The 17,514-nt window shown below is 43.6% G+C and overlaps 1 protein-coding gene across 4 annotated transcripts in view; it reads left to right on the plus strand.

Moving 5' to 3' along the window:
- The first annotated feature begins 4,640 nt into the window (after positions 1-4,640).
- The window catches only part of ACSL3 (acyl-CoA synthetase long chain family member 3), a 50,281-nt gene continuing 37,407 nt past the window's right edge, over positions 4,641-17,514 (plus strand). For 2 of the 4 annotated variants that reach the window (XM_066556358.1, XM_066556361.1), the window contains exon 1: positions 4,672-4,743. The gene's annotated coding sequence lies outside the window, so the exon portion shown is untranslated. Of the gene's footprint in view, positions 4,744-4,987; positions 5,007-17,514 lie in introns of those variants that run through there. The other 2 variants (XM_066556359.1, XM_066556360.1) reach the window with 2 other exon arrangements.

A 17,514-nucleotide genomic window follows, 5' to 3' on the forward strand; every position in this document is an offset into this window, starting at 1 on the left:
CAGTGTGGAAGGCTCAGACATGGACTTAGGCCTGGGCTTGGATATTTTTATGGTCTAATTGATGATTAAATCGTGAGATTCTCAGGATACCACTGTCTTTGGAGCCCATAGGGATGTATGTTTTTCTGCAGGTTTGTGACACCATTTGATGATTTGTTCCCTCTTGGCTGCCTTTGACACTCAGCTCCTCTGTAAGGTTTCACTGGCCTAGAAAATGACAGGCAGCTTTTGAGCAAGAAAGTTCAGGAGCAGAAATAAATTCTATTTTTAATCCTTCCCCCGATTTTCCGTGGGTGACACAGTTTCTCATGGCATGGCAGTTCCAGGGTGTGGCAGTGTTGCCGAGTGTGCCTTGCAGCTTGTTTTACAGATTTAACCCATTTACATGCTTTCCCTTAATTAGAAATTTCAGGTTTGTGGGGTTATCCTACTATTAATATCTGAATGACACTGATTTATCACAGTGGGTTGGTAACAGAGCTGGAGGATGAGAACATACAAGCTAGGAATTTAAAGAAGTACTTTAAGCATTAACAAAGCTGAGCCTGTGTCAAGTGGTGATAAATTTTCCACTATACCCTCAATCACCTTATTATTAATGTCATCAATCTCTCTGTGAAAAGTGGCTCTGGGCATGCCCATATGACCAAGTGTTCTGCTAAATAATTAATCATTGGGGCACACTGCCAGAGTTTGCTGCTTTCCAATTTAATCTTAGCAACTTACTCATTTGTTTCTTTATTTGGAAACAAAAAGCTTCACAGATAAAAATGAGTCAAATGCACTGATATGTACATGAGGATTATTTAGCATTGAAGCCTCATGTTGCTTGGTCTAGAAATGTTTTTCCATCTTTTAAAGCAACACCCCAAAATTAACAGCTGTGAGAATGCTCACCTCAGGAACACAACCTGTTTTTGCTGCCAGAACCTGCATCCCAGCTGGCTCTACCTGCCCCTTCAGTAGTAGCTCAGCCTTCTCTATGAATGCTCTTAAAATGGCATTCAAAATGCCACACTAAAAGGATATCTTTGGATATAAATTATTACAACAGCAGTTTGAGTCTTTAATTAAACATGGTCATGAATATGAATCCCGTTGTTGAACAGGTAATTGTTTGTAACTAAACCAAAATAAGTTCTAAGCAAACTGTTTAAAAATGTTATCTTTAGTTACAATTAATTTAATTTAGACTAACACTGATACAAAGTTGTAGCATTCATTTAATGAGTCATGAAGACAATTTTGTAATTTTAGAGTAATTAATTTTCACAGTTTTGAAGGCATACACTGAAATTTATTCTGTTGAGAGCATGAGCTTTGTCCCACTCAAGCCCTTTAATGGTTCCTGTTATTTCACATAAGCAGTTTGATTTTACTTTAAACATATGTACTGTCCTGTACTCCTAAATTTTGTGTCCCTCCAAGGATTTTTAGTTAAAGGCTCCCACATCTGTTATATCTGTGGCACTGTGGGGTTTTCCCCCTCTAGCTTCTTCCCAAGAATAGGTGGGCAGCAGCCTGTTCATGAAAGATCAACGCCAACCTTCCACACATATTTACCCATTCATAGACTCTCCTCTTTCAGTGTGCCTCGTGGTTTTGTTTTTATTAATTCCCCCTGGATATTAGCTCGAATTGGCCAAATATAACATTGGCTTGCTGTTCTCTTTCCTGATGAGTCAGTTGACTGTACTTCCCAATCAGTATTTTCATAAGACCACTTGCAATCTTCCCTGCTATTTACCACTTGCTATTCATTCTCTGTTGTTGAACAAAACATATGGCAATGTTTTTTTCTCCTTGACTGCATGCCTGAAACTCTTTAAAAGGGAACGTGAGAATAATTAATGAGCTTCTCCTTCTGGAAATCAAAAAGAACCAAGCCAAACAAGAATTTGTGAATACATGAATGTGGTTAGGAACAGCCATGCATGTTTTCCCAGATACTCCTTCCCTGCCTGAATGCTCTTGGGTGATACAACTACCTCTTTCCTGCCTTTAATTGTGCTGTTGTGCCTTTTAATGAAAATATAAATAAGCTACTATTCAATTTCCTATCATTATGCACAACTTGTGTAGGAAAGGCCAGGGTTCCCCTCAGTCACTAGTGTAGTGTCTTCTGCAGGTTAAATTTCCAATTATAAACATGTTATTCCCTCATTTTATTGGTGACTCTTATGTGTACTATCTATCCCCACATTCTTTGGTTTCCCCATGGAATACTCAGCATGGGCTCATGCAAGAAAAGTGCTAAAGTAACACATGACACCAGTATCTTTCAAAGCCCTGCCCTGTAAAATCCACATTTAAGCAAAAGGTGTGGTAATATCTCTGATATCATAAAAAGCTTTACTTCTGCTGTATGTAAACATCAGAAATGTATGAAGAACTTTGTGAAAATACTGCATAAATGTAGGAATCGTTAAATCAGCATGCTGTTGTTTGTGTATATATGTATAATTTCTTAAACCTTAGGTGTTGTTAAAGTTGAAGGTGCTTTATCACTGTAGGCTGCAGTTATTGTTTCTCTTCTGATGCTGAGCTGAATCAGGAGCCATCAACTCCTCATTTACCCTGAGAACTGTTAGGGATACAGCCAATAGCTGTGTCTATTTGGAATAAATATAGCCAGTTACAAAGTTAGTGTTTGGATTGCAAATGACTGAAAAGTTCAGGCAAACTTAAATTGATGCACCCTGTAATAAAGGTGAGGCTGAAGTACAAAGTTTACAACAAATCTGTATTTGAAGTTAAAGTTTATTTGAAAACTCCTTCTGATAAAACTTGATAGTATTCAGATCCTGTAGTTTAATAAGGATAATATTTAATTTCAAGTCACAGATTCCAAGCATTTCTCAAAGTGAGGCTTTTGACAAGGTGTTTTATGGCTGAGTTGCTGGTGCTAACCCAGAAATAAATAAGAGCAGAGGGTTCAACATGAGATTTGATGCTGAGCAGATGAGCTCTGTGCCGTCCAGTGCTTTATCTCCCATCTTCCTTTACATCAAATAACTTTTGTAGTTTTATCCTGAGCCTTCCTTGCCTTGAAAGAAATGTGAAAGATGGTGTAACACAAATCTAAGACTTTTCCCCATGCTAACGTTCACAACGAATTTATTAACTTTACTCTGTCTGCACCAACATTAGTAAATCTTTTGGCAGAGAACGCCTGAATTCCCTTCTGTTGCACAAATGTCTGCGTTTTTATCTTTCAAAACTGAGTTTCTTCTCCTTCCATGTCAGCTTATCCTTTTTCACTTTTTTCCAGTGAGTGTGCAACTGTTTTCAGTATGTCTCCTACCCATAATTCAGGGAGCATCCCTTTTGCTCAAGCTCATGACCTTTATAGCTCAGGTAACTCCTGTGGATAATGTTCTCCTGCCTTTCAGAACAGTCAGCAGCCATCTCCTGTGTTCCAGTGCTAAACACTTGGAAGTGTTTTTTCCAGTAACTGAGGTGACTGACTTAGTTGGTCTTTGGATTACAAGTATATATCCTGTTAATCTGCTTTTAGCAAGAGCACATTCTCTGCCACTCGAGTAACTCTGCAGATGACTGAAGATGCAAACAGTGTTTCTGCTCTGAAAGGTGGTGTCTGTGAGGGGCAGGAGGAACAGGATCCAGCCACGGGCGGTGGCACCTGCACAGCTCATAACTGGCTCAAGGTAACTCACAGCTGCTGGGCTGTGGCTACGGCAGCGTCCCGGCTCATGCCCCCAGCTCTGCAATCCTGCTCTCCCCTTGCCACGTGCTGTGCCCTCACATCCCTGGGCTGCCGTGCCAGGGGCTTGACCTGCCCCCGCTGAGCCAAACAAACCTAGCCTTGTGACAATGGTGGCTGTCACCGCCGCAGAGCCACCCCGGCACCCGCAGGAACTAAAGCTTTCCCCTGGGCTTTGAAACCTTCTTCACATTGGTTGTTTTTGTTTCGCTGCTCTTTGGCAGGTGCTCGTTTGTTTTGTTTCAGTATTGTATTACACCGGTTAAATGAAAACCTCTAATTCTGCAGGAACATTTGCAGGGCCTGGATGAGGCAATATTGACAAAAGATCCTCAGGAACTGTTAAGGAGGAGCCCAGCCTTGGGCAGCACCGACCAAAACCGTTCCAGGTGAGGCCACCTCTGGTCGAGGGATGCGCCATGAGCGATCTCTGCCAGCAGAGATGCAGCCCAGGAGCCCCTGCAGCAGCTGCCGCGGGTGACTCGCTCCGGTAAACCCTCAGAGCCGGCAAAGCCCGAACAGCGCACTCAGGCCTTGCCGCGGCCCCGGCTCTTACAGCGACCCGCGCCGGGGGCTCCGGGGCACGCTCATGCCGCTGCTGCCGCGGTCGCTCGCTCTGACCGGGACACTTGGCAGAAAGCATTCTTTACCGCGCCGCGGTCAACGGCGGGCCCGGGGCCATGAGGAGGTTCCGTGAGGGGGACACCGGTACCGGCAGCGGCACGGGCCACTCACCGCCGAGCGCGGAACGACGCGCTGCTGACGCGGCCCCGCCCCTCGCCAGCCATTGGCCCCGGCCGCCGGCCCCGCCCCCGGGCGCGGTGACCTGTAGTAACCCCGTTCCGCGGGAGCCCGGCCCCGCGCGCCACCCGGCGCGGGCCAACCAGGAGGCGCCGTGGCGCATACGGAATGAGCGCGCGCGGCGGCAGCGGGCGGCCCGGCCGCGGGTGAGCGCGGGCGCGCACTCGGGCGGTGCGCGGAGCGGGCGGTGCCGCCGCGGCGTCCCCGGGCCGGGGCCGGTGAGTGCGGGGCCGCGGGCCGGGGCGGGCTGCGGGGCCCTGCGCCGCCACGAGCGCGCCCGCCCGGCCGTGCGGTGCCGCGGGGCTCCGCCGGGCGTCCCGCCGCCTCCGCGGGGGCGAGTGCGGCGGCCATCCGGGCCGCGGGGGTGCTGAAGCCGCCCGGCGGGGCCGCCATGGGCCCGGCTGCCGGCGGGGCCGGCGGCTGCGCACCGGCGCCGCCCCCGCGGGAGCGGCGCTCCGGATAATTAGCGAGATAATAGCCGGTAACAGGCGCGGGTTTGCTCTCTGCTCTGCTTTGTGTTCGGGCTCCGGTGTCCGAGGCGGTGGCGGGAGCGCGGCGTGAGGCAGGTGCCTGGTTCCCGGGGGTAGTGACACGCCGTGTGCCTGCCGTGTCCCCGCCGCGGGCTCCGGGACCCACGGCGGCCCCGCGGTCCCGGCGTGCGGCTGGCGGTCGGTGGGCGCGGGTGATGCGAACGCGGCAGGGCCGCGGGAGGAGCGGGCCGGGATTTGCGGTCTCGGCTCAGCTTTGCCTCTCTGTTTGCCGGGGTTGATGCGGGATTTAAGGCTGAGGTGCGTTCCCTTCCAGGACTCGCCTGGGAAGGATAGCACAGGAACACCTTTCACTCGTAGGGACACAGTACGCCTTAAAATACTTCTGCAGATAGTGCCATAAATAGCACGAAGTTCAGTGTTTGGGACTCATACAGAATCTCTGGGAAATGAGAAAACAGTAACCTCCGGAAAAATGAGGGCAGTAACAGAGTAAAAATATTTGTAAGATAGTTTATGACCACTACATTTTTTTACCTTACTGAAGAAACAAGCCCTCCCCCCCTAACATTTAATTATGTACAGTAGCTGGTATGTAATCTTTTATTTGTTGTAAAAGATTACTGCATTTTGTTTTGGAGTATCTATAGTTTATTCTATAGTTTAGCACTTTTTTTGGCCTATAAAATGGGTTTGATAACATGAGACATGAAATTCCTGTATTTGAGTAGCCTTAGTTTTCAAGTGTTGTTATCAGTACAGCATTAATGAAAAAGAGTAATACCAATGATAAAAGATTTTGGTTACTTTAAAAAGTCTGTTAAGGGTAAGGACAGTCATTTTTACTCAAAATAGAAACATTTGAGTTCACATGAAATTTGTTTGGGTTTTTTTTTTGTCTTGTTATTGTTTTAAGCATCGTGTAAAGAACAACATAGAATGAAACCTACAGCCTTAATGTGATTTTTGACTGGTTACATTTTGCTTTTGATAGTCTTTCTCCAGAGTGGATTGCTATCTCATTGTGCAAAAATTCACTGTGGCTTATGATTTTTACTTCCTGGGGCTAAAAAACCAGAAGCATGAAATAATAGATGTGTTATCAGGTCTGTATCCTAAGAGGAAGGTAATCATCTGAGTGCATTCATAAGACTTCGTATTCATTACTGTGTGCAGCACTTCTCATACCATTTCTTCTGTGTTCTTTGAAAAGTTAAGGAAAGACATTTTTAAGCTTGGTAATTCTTCCCTGACCTGTAGATTTATGCCTCAGGAATGGCTGAAACGAAGCATTGTGACTTACAGATCTGTTTTTGTTTGTAGTTGTTCAGTGTGTTTATTATTGTTGGTCCCTAGGAACGGGAGGTAGGTTCAGGTTTAACATTTGTTTGTTCAGTGTTGATGGCTGGCTGACAAACTTCAGTCAGTCTGAGGGAGCTGCTGCTCTGTGTGGTGAAAAATTTTGAAACTCATCATGAAGTCAGTCTGTGGTATGGATCTGGTCCCTTTTGGCTCACTGACTTAGTTCCACAGTAGTCTCTGACCTGCAATAAGCTGGCACTTGGTTCTGAATGTTTGTGCTATCTTCAAGTGTCCTATTCCACTCAAGTAAGGATGCAGGTAATAAGTTCCAGCCTCGGTTTTATTCTTTATATTTCACAGAGGTGGGATGTGTTGAGAGAGCTCTGGCTTACAGCTGTGGACGAGGGGTAGACTCTCCATAGCTGTGCACCTGAGTGCTGTGAGGCTTTGATAACAGCACTATTGATGGCCTAAAAAGAGGTGTGAGGACTGTGGTGTGTAGAATCTGAAGGTTCCCCTCTTCAGAAGTGTTTATGAGTGGTTCCCATCTTCCCTGCTCCATCTCTTTTGCTTGGAGAATCCTGAGTATGTAAGAACACTGAGTAGGGCTTGTTGAGCTGACTGTGCTGGTGTGAGTAATTTCTCACTTTTGACACTTCTCAAAACCCAAGAATGTGGTTTAGCCAGAAACCTCAGAAAATCAGAATGGTGTTAATTGTAAAACTGTGAATCTCTGAAGAACTAGCGGAGTTGTCTTCATGTTTGACTTAAAGCATGGTGTGCTTTTGCTGAACTGGTGAGCATTTAGGCTGCTGTTTTCCCCAGCCCCCATTCAGTGCTGATTGGAGGGCTTTTATTCTTCCTTTCTGTAGACCAGTGAATGGTTTGAGCCATTGAGTCATACTAAAGACCCAATTTTTTTGAATGGATTGTCAAGACTTCTGGAACAAACATAGCACATGGCTCAGGACAAAATTCAAAAGAACTATGCATAAAGTGTTCTTTAAAGGAGATCCAGCTATGGATTAAATTCCCAGAAAGTAGCAGGAAGAATTGAGTCCTGAATTGTTTAGCAGTCTAATTTTCTTTTAAAATACTTGTTCCAGTGGGAGAGTAACTAAACCTGTCCTGACAGCCAACTGCTACTTACTGCCATGGTGGCAAATCCAAAAAATCATGCAGTCTGATGCTGCAGTGTTACTTGGACCTTAAAAACTAGGCTCAGGTGGCCTGAATTCCACTGAAGGCCCTTTTCCCAGTCAATGGAGAATTCTAGGTGCTTCTGAAAAGCAATTCAGAGAATTTACATAAGACACTGAGTGGGGAGCTGCCTGAAAGCCAGCTAATAAGAAATAGGAGGCAGAAGGATTTATGTGGAATTTAGGCCATCTGAATATGGCCCTAAGAGGCGACTTAGTCCTACTAAGTAAGGTGCATTAGCACTAAGAGGACTTGGCTTCAATTTGGATCCGTTTCATCTGCTGCCGATTACTAAGCAAATTTACCATTTAAGCAGCTCCTTAGGGGTGGGTGGGGGCTTCCTGGCTCTGTCCCTGTCAGGAGTGACCCCTGCACCAGCACAGCCTGTTCTGGGGCCAGCCCAGCTGAGAAGGCTCTGGGGCCATGGTGGCCAGTGAGCTGAACACAGCCAGTAGGTCAGGTGGGACAATTATCCCATTCCATTTGGCACTTGTTAGACCCTGTCCAGAATACAGCATCCAGTTGTGCTCCCCTCCCTGGGACGAGGGAAATGTCGATAAACTGGAGTGAGTTCAGGGGACAGCTGCCAAGATTGGTTGGAGTTGTGAGCTTTTGCTTTGTGAGGAGAAGTAGAGGAACTGTGCCTGTTGTTGAGCCTGGAGAAGAAAAGGCTTGGGGGACCTTTCTAGCGCCTGTGTGAAGGGTTTCAAGAGAGTGAAGCCAAGTTCTTCACAGTGGTGCATGGTGGGAAGAGCAGGGACAGCAGTTGTGAATTGAAGTCACAGAGGTCTGTGTCCATAAGGCATTTTCACCCTGAGGTGTGTCAGGTGGTGGGACTTGGTAACCCAGAGAGCTTCTGCAGACTCCTTCTGTGGAAGCTTTCAAAATCCAGCTGGATAAAGCCCTGAGAAAGCAGGTATGATTTCACAGCTGACTCTGCTTTGAGCTTGAACCAGAGTCCCCTGATGTCCTTTTCCACCTGAATTATCCCATGGCTCTATCTAGTGCCTGCCAACAGAGCAGTTGCAGTAGAAGGTTGTGAGCCAGCTTATTTAGAGCTGCATGGTCTGGCAGTGCAGGTTTACATGTCAGGCTTGGAGCAGTATAGCAAGCACTCAAGCCAGTCCTAGGCAGCTCTCAAATGGCAGGACTTTATTTGTTTAATTATGCAGTTAGAGTTGGAAGAACCTGCTCTTCATCCTGAGGGACTGGTCTACATCAGGGATTGCCATGTAGTAAAGCCTGAGGGGCTCTCAGGATTCAGTACTCAGATACAGTTTGGGATCTAATGGTTTTGAGTCTGTTGAAGGAAATCATGTGGACAAGGCTATATCCTAAACACAACTCCTGAATGGCTATTCTAAAATGAGGGGAGAGTGCGACTCTGAAGGAAACTCAAATCTTATTCTGTATTACCTTCTGAATCAATTAGAGAAAAGTTGTCCACAATTTAAAATGGTTGGAATCAACTCAGTTCAAAACTTGCAAGAGTCTTTTACTGATCCCTGGGGAGGAATCCTCACCCACGTGTCCTCTGCTTCCTTAAGTGAGCCTGCAGCTCATGGGAAGTCAAGGTGCTGACTTCAGGTGTCTGTAATCCCCGAGGAGGAGGTAGCAATTTGTCACCACCTGTGCATTGGGACAGTGTCTTTCCCTCAGTGTTCAAGAGCCTTGTTAATTACAAAAATGTGCTAGTTAATTACCATATCTGAAACGGGACAAGCTGGCTTCTCAGTCGGATGAGTTTCCTGAAAAGCAGGGAAGATAAGATTATTGAAGTTACTGGCTTATGGATTTTCACTGTTGATAGTGAAAACAGCAAGAACAAACTGCAAATCTTCTACCATTGCACTATAAAACTGGAAATCTAGTGCTTTGTTTTCTAGAGCTGTGTAAATATCCTTACCTTGAATGCTTGTATCTGTTAGATGAAACCAGTATGAGCCCTGGAAGGGGAAAATGGATAGTGAAGATTAGAAGTGACTTGCTGAAGCAGCAGAGTGGCACTAGTACAGAACTGCCACGTTCAGTCCCCATCTATTTGCTGTGTGACATTCCTGTGTGTAGAACATTCTCTCCTGAGATAACTTCATAAGGATACTGCAAACTGAGTACTATGTAAAAACAATTTTTCTGCATCTTTGGAGGCAAGACTTCTGCCTTTGCCTTACTGCTCTCCAGGACAGGGTGTGGAACATCCCTCATTTTGTTCAGGGTGGCTGCTCAGACATGTGGGAAGCCTTGGCCATCCTCAAGAATGTTTTCCATGGGTGCTGTGCTGCTTGAGCAATTAGTGCAGTGCCATAGATCAATGTGCATGCTGATGTAAGGTCTGTTAATCAGACATACAGTAAAATTTCTACCAACCAAAGTTAAGATGGTATGAGAAGACAGTCTGTGAAGCTGAGTGTGGTCTGCAGTTGTTTCACCAAACCATTATTAAAATCAATGTTTATGAGCTCATTCTGTGAGAACCCATGAAAAACTGGAAAGTGGAGCATCTGTGGTTAACTTAGAATTTAGATGAGTTGGTAATTTGTGTTTGGTAAAGAAGTATCTGTAGTGGGTTTTGAGTGTATGGGTATGGAGAAAGGCAGAAGGGAACAGAAGAATCAGGAGGTGATGGCTTGCAGGAGGATTTAAGTGGGTATGTAGAGAAACATCTGCTTTTTTGTGTCTGCAGATTCTGTCAGGATTTTTGTTTGTGAGTGCTGAAGAGAGGTGGAGACAGCTGTCCCAGGAGTGCTCAGGCAGGGAGCTTGGTGATCTTTGTGGCAAACTGGGTTTGGTCTGTCCCATTATAAGTCCACAAATGACTTGTAAAGCTCTGGTAACAGAACTTTCCAAGCATTTACAGCTGCGGTTTAATTGTCCTGATGAAGTATTGCTGCTCTGTATTGTTCTAGAGAAACTGAATAGAGAAATGCTTTTCCTAATGGTTAACTTTGAGATGCATAGAAAACATTTTCCAATTCTGCAATGCTGACAACTGTGTAGATTTTATTTTTTCACCTTTCTTGAGGGTTCTTGTGGAGATTCTTACCTGCTTTTCTTACAATCTGCACAAAAGGCTTAAAGTGGTAACATCCAGTACTTTCAAGAACAAGGTACAAATCCACTTCCCAGCAGGGCTGTGTGCTCATGTGTGAATGTCCAGGTCACCAAGCCAAGGCTGTTAGTGGGTGTTGGAAGGGGGGGGTGAGGGTTTTTGATCAGGAAAGCTAGGTAAGACAGGCATTCAAAAAAAATTAAATCTTTAATTTACTAATAAAATCAGTTATAGTTAAGAAAAAAATTAGTCTTCTGCCCAAATCCTGTGTTACACAGTCACAAATGCAGTTGTGGCCAGGTCAGCTTGTGAAAGGGCTGACACAGCTGCTACCCTGACTTGTTTTTTTGTGCACCTGTAACATCTTAGATGTATACATCTAAGATAACAGACTCCAAGAGTATGGTGGTTGAAACTGCATATATTTTAATTACATCATTAGCTTAATATTTCATGATTCTTTGGGTTTTTTTTTTTAAAGCAAGATGTATTTCTCTTGTTTGAAATACTAGTGGCTCATGAAACATTGAAATATTTATATTCTTCTTCTAGAAATATTTAATAGTCTATTCTGGACTTCCAGCTTGTCAGATTGCATTAATGTAATGCTGACATCTGTATAAGACAGACAAAATAATTTTTCCTGAGAATATTCACAAAATTCCTACAAATGGTGTTGCTACTGTGGCACCTTTCTTTTGAAAAAGGTCAATGCTTTTGAAAGTTAGCAGTGAAGGCTCTACCCAGCCACGTAGCTCCATTTTGGTCATGTTTACATAATGAGAGTCTAAGGGTGTGTTTGATTTCCCTGAAGAGAAAAACAGGATTCTCTTCTACCCAAACCTCTCTCTACCTACACAGTGTTTGTGTACTGATTCTGAACCACTGACTTGAGTGGTCTCCTGGGAGGATGAGGAGTTCCTTCCTCACCTTCATCCCATTCTGAACATATCTGTGGGCACTGGATATTGTCCTCTGATTGTCACCACCTGTGTTTGTAAGTTTTGTTTTTAAGGGTGACGCATAAGGGCTTGGAGCTGAGAACCACACTTGTGTAATGCTTCTTCTCAGAGAATAAAATGGCTTCTAATTTAATGAGACCTTGTTCCCTGTTTGCTTTGAGTTATGCAATTGTTGAGCATGTTCATGACTGATCCTGCCTTGCTTTGCTTACAAGAGGAAGAGTGATAAAAAGAGAGAAAAGGATATTTGTTCCAGTGTGATGGAGAGAGGTTGTCCTGATACTCTGTTATTTCTAAAGCTAGAAAATAGAATGATGACTCAAATCAGCAGGGTAGACTTCTTTATGCCATGTTTAAATAAATTATAGTGCTGGATTTTGAACAAAAGAGTAATTTTTCTCCAAGCAGTATAGATAAAAAATCTAGATCAAGTAGAACTTTAGGAAAACACTGAATTTGAAGTATTTTCTTTTCCTTGGCTGTTTCTTTATTTTGTAGTACCATAGTCCCCACTGTCCCTGGAACTTTGGAGCAGCCAAGAGAAATAAAAACCATACAAAGCAGTTAGCAGAGAAACAGCCTACTTGTCTTTCTGTAGCTCAGCCTTTTGTGACTTCCCATCAGTCACCCCACAACTTGTTGAATGCAAAATGTGCTGTCTGTCCATAAATAGATGGAGGAGTGAGGCCAAAGCATTAGCAGCCAAAATCATCTTCTCTGGTAGTTTTCCCCAGATTTCATCAAGTACTTGGTTGGTCAATGGTTTGGCCATGGTTTCCAGGCTTTCCAGTTCTTTTGGCAATTTGGTGTTTATGGTGCTATGCTTGTATCCATAGGAATTATTTGTTGAAGTCCCATTTCTACCAATTGTGTGTGCAGCATTTCTGGTGTCTTATAAATTGGTTTGGTTTAGTTGGAGTTTTTTGAAATACGAAGTTAAATAAGTGAAGTAATTTTTTTAGCATTAGGTCCTAAATAATACTAGGAGGGAGGCAGTTTGTGGCCATTGCAGGACAATAGTTGCATTTGGACATATACCCCAAATCTTAAGCAAAGTATTTCTGTTAAACCAGTTTAAGAGTCAGGCTTAGTAATCTGTAAACCTGGGTGTTTAGGATGTGGGGTTTCACAGACACCACTGTAAGCAATCTAAGAAACAGATAACTCTGGTTTTGAGAATAGGTTTATAACCTGTGGCAGAGGTAAAGTTACCAGAAGTGAAAATTACATATTCCCAGAACTTAGTGCAAATTTAATTTCTCTCTTGTATTTGTGCTCAGGAAAAGCTCCATAGGTTGTTTTTTGCATTTATATTGCTGCTGGAGTGAAGCACTGCTTTTGAGATGTCTTGCTTAGTCCTTACAGAGAGATTCAGTCTACAAACTCTGAAACTCCCAATGAATCTTGTGTGAGTATTGGTTTGAGATAAGATTTGCTAGGGTTGTGATTTTTATAAATTGCATTCCTGTTGTTTTTCTGCTGTGTGGCTTGAGGGGGATCTCTTCATTGTACCAAGATGAATGTTGGATAACACAATCTGAACCATGCACATGGGTTAGGAGCAGCAGCCTTGCCTTAATAAGGTGGTGATCCTTTCTGAAGGACTTGTGACTTCCATTGCAGGCCAGAGGAGAGGGGTTGTTCCTGTTCTGGAGTTTGGGGCACTACAGTGGAAAGTGTGGGGTGTGAGAAAAGTAGATATTTTTGTGGGATCTACTTAATTCCATTTATTTTGGTAGTAAATCACTGTAGATGACTGGACACAATGACGATGTTTAAAAAAGATAACAAACGAAATCTAACAAAGCCCCAAGTAATTGGAACCTGAGGATGTATTTATCCTTCAAAAGAGGAAGTGTATTAAAAATGTCACCAGCGAATGTCATTTAGCCTTTCAAATTAAATGGTATAACATCCCACTTTATCACTTTGATAACTTAGATCATGCTGTGGATATCCTTCTTGCTTTGAAATGTATTGTAAAATTCTCTTATTGTATTGTTCATTGATATTTTTCTTGTGAGAAGTTTGCCTAAAGACTTGGGATTTTCACACTTTTTCCTGTGAAGTCTCTATCTTCTGTTTTGCTCTCTCAGATTTGTTTTTTTACCTGAGTATTCATCTACTATTTGTTTTTCAGGAGCTTCTGGTGTAAGGTTATCAAGTCCCTCAAGATTTGAACCAAACTGTGCAGTTCTTTTGATGTTAATTAGTAGCTATAGGTAAGGCAGTTCTGATGAAGCAATTGAATTGTGAAACCTGTAGGGACTTGTAGGCTTGGCTCATCTTCTGTTTGGAGGGAAGGGGAACACAGTCCAAGATGAGAGGGCTGTCTGGACAAGAGCCACCAGGAGTGGTCAGCAGGACTGAGCAGTAACTGGGCAAAGGGGATTCTGGAAGGGGGTTCATGGCCACCCACCCATGCCCACCTACTGAAGTCAGACCCTGACTCCAGTGCAGAGAAGGGCTGGGCATGTGCACTAATGAGCAAGGAGTAGTGAGAGAGATAAGTAGTGAAGAGGGGTTTGAGTACTAGTTAGTGAGAAGGCTGTGTGTTTGTAAAATTGATTCCCTTGGTTTAACTAGTGTCAAGTTTTGCTGACTCTGTGGGGTTTACACCTAGATCCCTACTTTGTGCAAACTAGAATAAAGAAATTAAATATCTCATCTTGGTGTGTGAATTGACACTGCACACCAGGGAATGAGCCAGCATCAGGGTCAAGAGTTATCCCTAACAAAATCCCATCAAATAGAGAAGAAATGTTAAAGAAAGAAGGCAAAGACAACATAAATATACAGGCTTACCAGATTTTGGACCTGGCCAAAGTTAATCGAAAATATAGGATAATGGGTTATAATTTTTACTGTGGCACTACATGAAATCAAATTCATCTAAAAGTAAATAAGAACAATTTTCTGCATGTATAGCTTCTGCTGGAGAAGAAAATCTCAAAGCACCTGTACAGTTAAAAATATGTGGGATTGTTTTGTTAAATTTTTTTTGGTTCTGATCTAATGAATACATGACTAGGATGCAGTACAAACCACATTGAATGTATGGCAGTAGACCATCTATTTTTGTTCTGTTTTCTAAGAAACAAACAAGCCAGAACTGTTCATGCCTTAGCATTTCAGATTTCCCGGAAATTGGAGAGCTGATCTTAGGCTGTGTTTTGTAGTAGAAAACAGCACATGAAGCCCTTCTGGTGAGTCCCTTGGATCGGGATGGAGAGCAGAGTCTGCCTCCCAGTGGAAGCACTTAAGGCAATTGACCTAAACGAGCTGGAAAACGACTGTAGGAATTTGGAGTGATAAGCTGGCGGTGATAACTCGGCTGTTACACCACTTCTTGAGTAGGCAAAGGTTACTGCTGAAGCTTCTGGCTTATTTTTATGCAGACTTTTTTCATACTGTATGTGCCGTGGTGTTGATGTTCTTGTTTATGTACTCTTCCACGTTTAATTTGTGTCTGTGGTTTGAAAATCCAGCAGTATGCTGGGGAAATTGGTGGTTTCATCTCTCTTTAACAGTGAATTGGCAGATACCAAGTTCCTCTGAGGCCGTCTCCACTAGCAAGGTACTTTATCCATTAGTTTGTTTTTTTCTCTGTCACAAACATGAAAACATTTAATTTAGTTAGACATTAAATGCATTTCTTAAATGCTCTAATAATTGCTTGTGAAGAGGAATGGAAGCAGTGTATTGACAGTGTCTGGTAAAGTGCCTGAAATGAGTTAAGACACTTGTTTGCCCTGAAGTGTCATGTATGTAGTGGGAGGGGAAGGAGATGAAAGATGGAGCAGCGCTGGATTGTGTTCTGGCATAGCTGTTACTTTGTTACATGATTTTAAGGATGTGTTTTCAGCAAAATTCTTTCTAGGAAGTGCTTTCAGGTTTGCTGATGAAGTTGTCACATTAGAGCTGTGTTTTATTGTTTTTGTTAATAAAGATGTGTTTGTCAATCCACTAAATATCTAAACTGTCTTGGATAAGTTATAAACCCCCCTTATTTAAGGAAAATAAGTTTTAAAATGTTATAAATAGATAAAATCTAAGATGTTGTTTTACAATGAGGTTTTGCATTTTTAGTTGATTTTATTGGAAGGGTGTTCATGTTGTGGGTCAAGGTAGCTTTAGGAGTGTTTCATTATTGTTCCTGGAGCTTGTTAGTGTTGAACTCCCTTTGATTTAGTTTTATTTTTCACCTGGAACAAGGGTTTAAACTTAAGTTTGTAGCCCATGCAGTCAGACTGTGCGTTGGAGTACCGTGGTTTTTTTGTGGGGGAAATAAATCTGTTTGTCTGTTTTGTTTGTCTGCTTTGTGATGTCACTTTAGCTTTCAGTTTATTGTAAGTGTCACCCTGTTTCGTTAGGAAGCAGAGGAGAAATGTACAAACGTGGGCCCTTGCTGTCCTGCAGTGTGCAGTGATATTGCAGACACTGAGGCTTGGGTGTACCTAAAAGAGGCTGATGTCAAATAGAAGTTTTTAATACCCACTTACCACTAACTTTTTAGAATAACTGGATATGCTAAGGCTCTGTTTCAGAGAAAGCACAGTTCTGTGCCCTCGAGAAGCATCAGTTCCTTCTATCTAGTTTAGTTCTGTGTTTCTGCATTTGTCTCCCTGGTGTCTGCCAACACTAGGTGTGATTTTTTTTTTTCCACTTGATGTAAATTAATCTACTAAGAGGAAAAGGGATCTTTTCTAGATAATAAAACTTCTTCCTTTGTATCAAAGTTTACTTAATACCATAGAGAGTGTCTCTCTAGGGTAGAAGGACTTCTTTGGTTTATGTGATTCCTACCTTTGTAGTATCTTGGTGTTTAACAAGGACATAATCATTTATTAATCCTAATAACATACCTTCTGGCTCTTCCTAAGGAAATAGGTGTATAGTTTTACAAACGTAGCATTGACATGTGAAGGACATAAATTAAACCCCTTTGTATTTATAGGATGTATATTAGCCCATACCCAAAGTTTAAAGGTATTTAAGCTTGTAGCACTTGAAGCCCCCAAGGCTGAGCTCCTGTAGAAGTAAGCAGTGAGATCAGGAGTAGGAGAGCAGCAGGTTAATCCCTGTGCTGTGACTCCCGTGTCACAGGGTGTCCTGCTGTCCCTGTGCTGAGCCTGCTTCATCCACAGCCCAGTGGGATTTCATGTGCAGCTCCCCTGCCAGGCTCCTTCCCTCTCTCTCCTCTCAGGTTTTGCCTTGTCAGTAACTCCTGTCAGTTCATGGTTACTCAGTTTGCCATAGCAGAAGAATAACATCTTTTGTAGTGCTAATTTTCTGTTGATTTAGGTGATTGCAGTGACTCATGGTAGGTTCAAACCGAAGTTGATATAAAGGAAAATCCACCATCCACCCTGAGAAGGAGAGGGTTTAAACTGGATCAACAAGCTAATCTGACTCACTCCTAGGCACACAGGCAGCTGTGTGTTGGTACAATGGAGGGCAAGAGTGGAATTACCTTTTGGAGATGAACAGTCTGTTTTTATTAGCAGCCCAGCGTTAAATCTGCCTGAGCCACGCTGAAATCACAGCCTCGGGCTGCACAGTTCACGCACACCCTTTGCTGCCCCAGCAGTCTGTTAAATCCTACCTGGGAGCTGGTTTGTTCCAGGTCATGGTGCCTGTTCCCTGCTGCTCTGTGTGCCCCCTGGGCTGTTCAGAGCCGCTCTCCTGCAGAGCAGTGCCTGAGGTTCCCTCGGGACTGGAGCTGAGTTGTGGATGTGCTTGTGCTGAAGCCTTGAGTGGGTTGAGTTGTGGAAGCAGGAGTAGGAGTGCTGTGCTGGCTCTGGCCATCTGCCAGCCTTGTGCTCCCTGGCAGAGTGAGGGGAGGCATTTAAAGAGCCTTAGGGTTCACCCAGGCTTGTGCTAGAGGTGGCTCACAGCTGGAGGCTACAGATGATCTCAATAAGGTAGCTCAGAGTTGCCCTACGTGTCCTTTCAGAGAGTGTTCTTCAGTCAATGTCCTGAAGATCT

Source organism: Molothrus aeneus, chromosome 10 (assembly GCF_037042795.1).
Source record: "Molothrus aeneus isolate 106 chromosome 10, BPBGC_Maene_1.0, whole genome shotgun sequence".
Lineage (NCBI taxonomy): Eukaryota > Metazoa > Chordata > Aves > Passeriformes > Icteridae > Molothrus > Molothrus aeneus.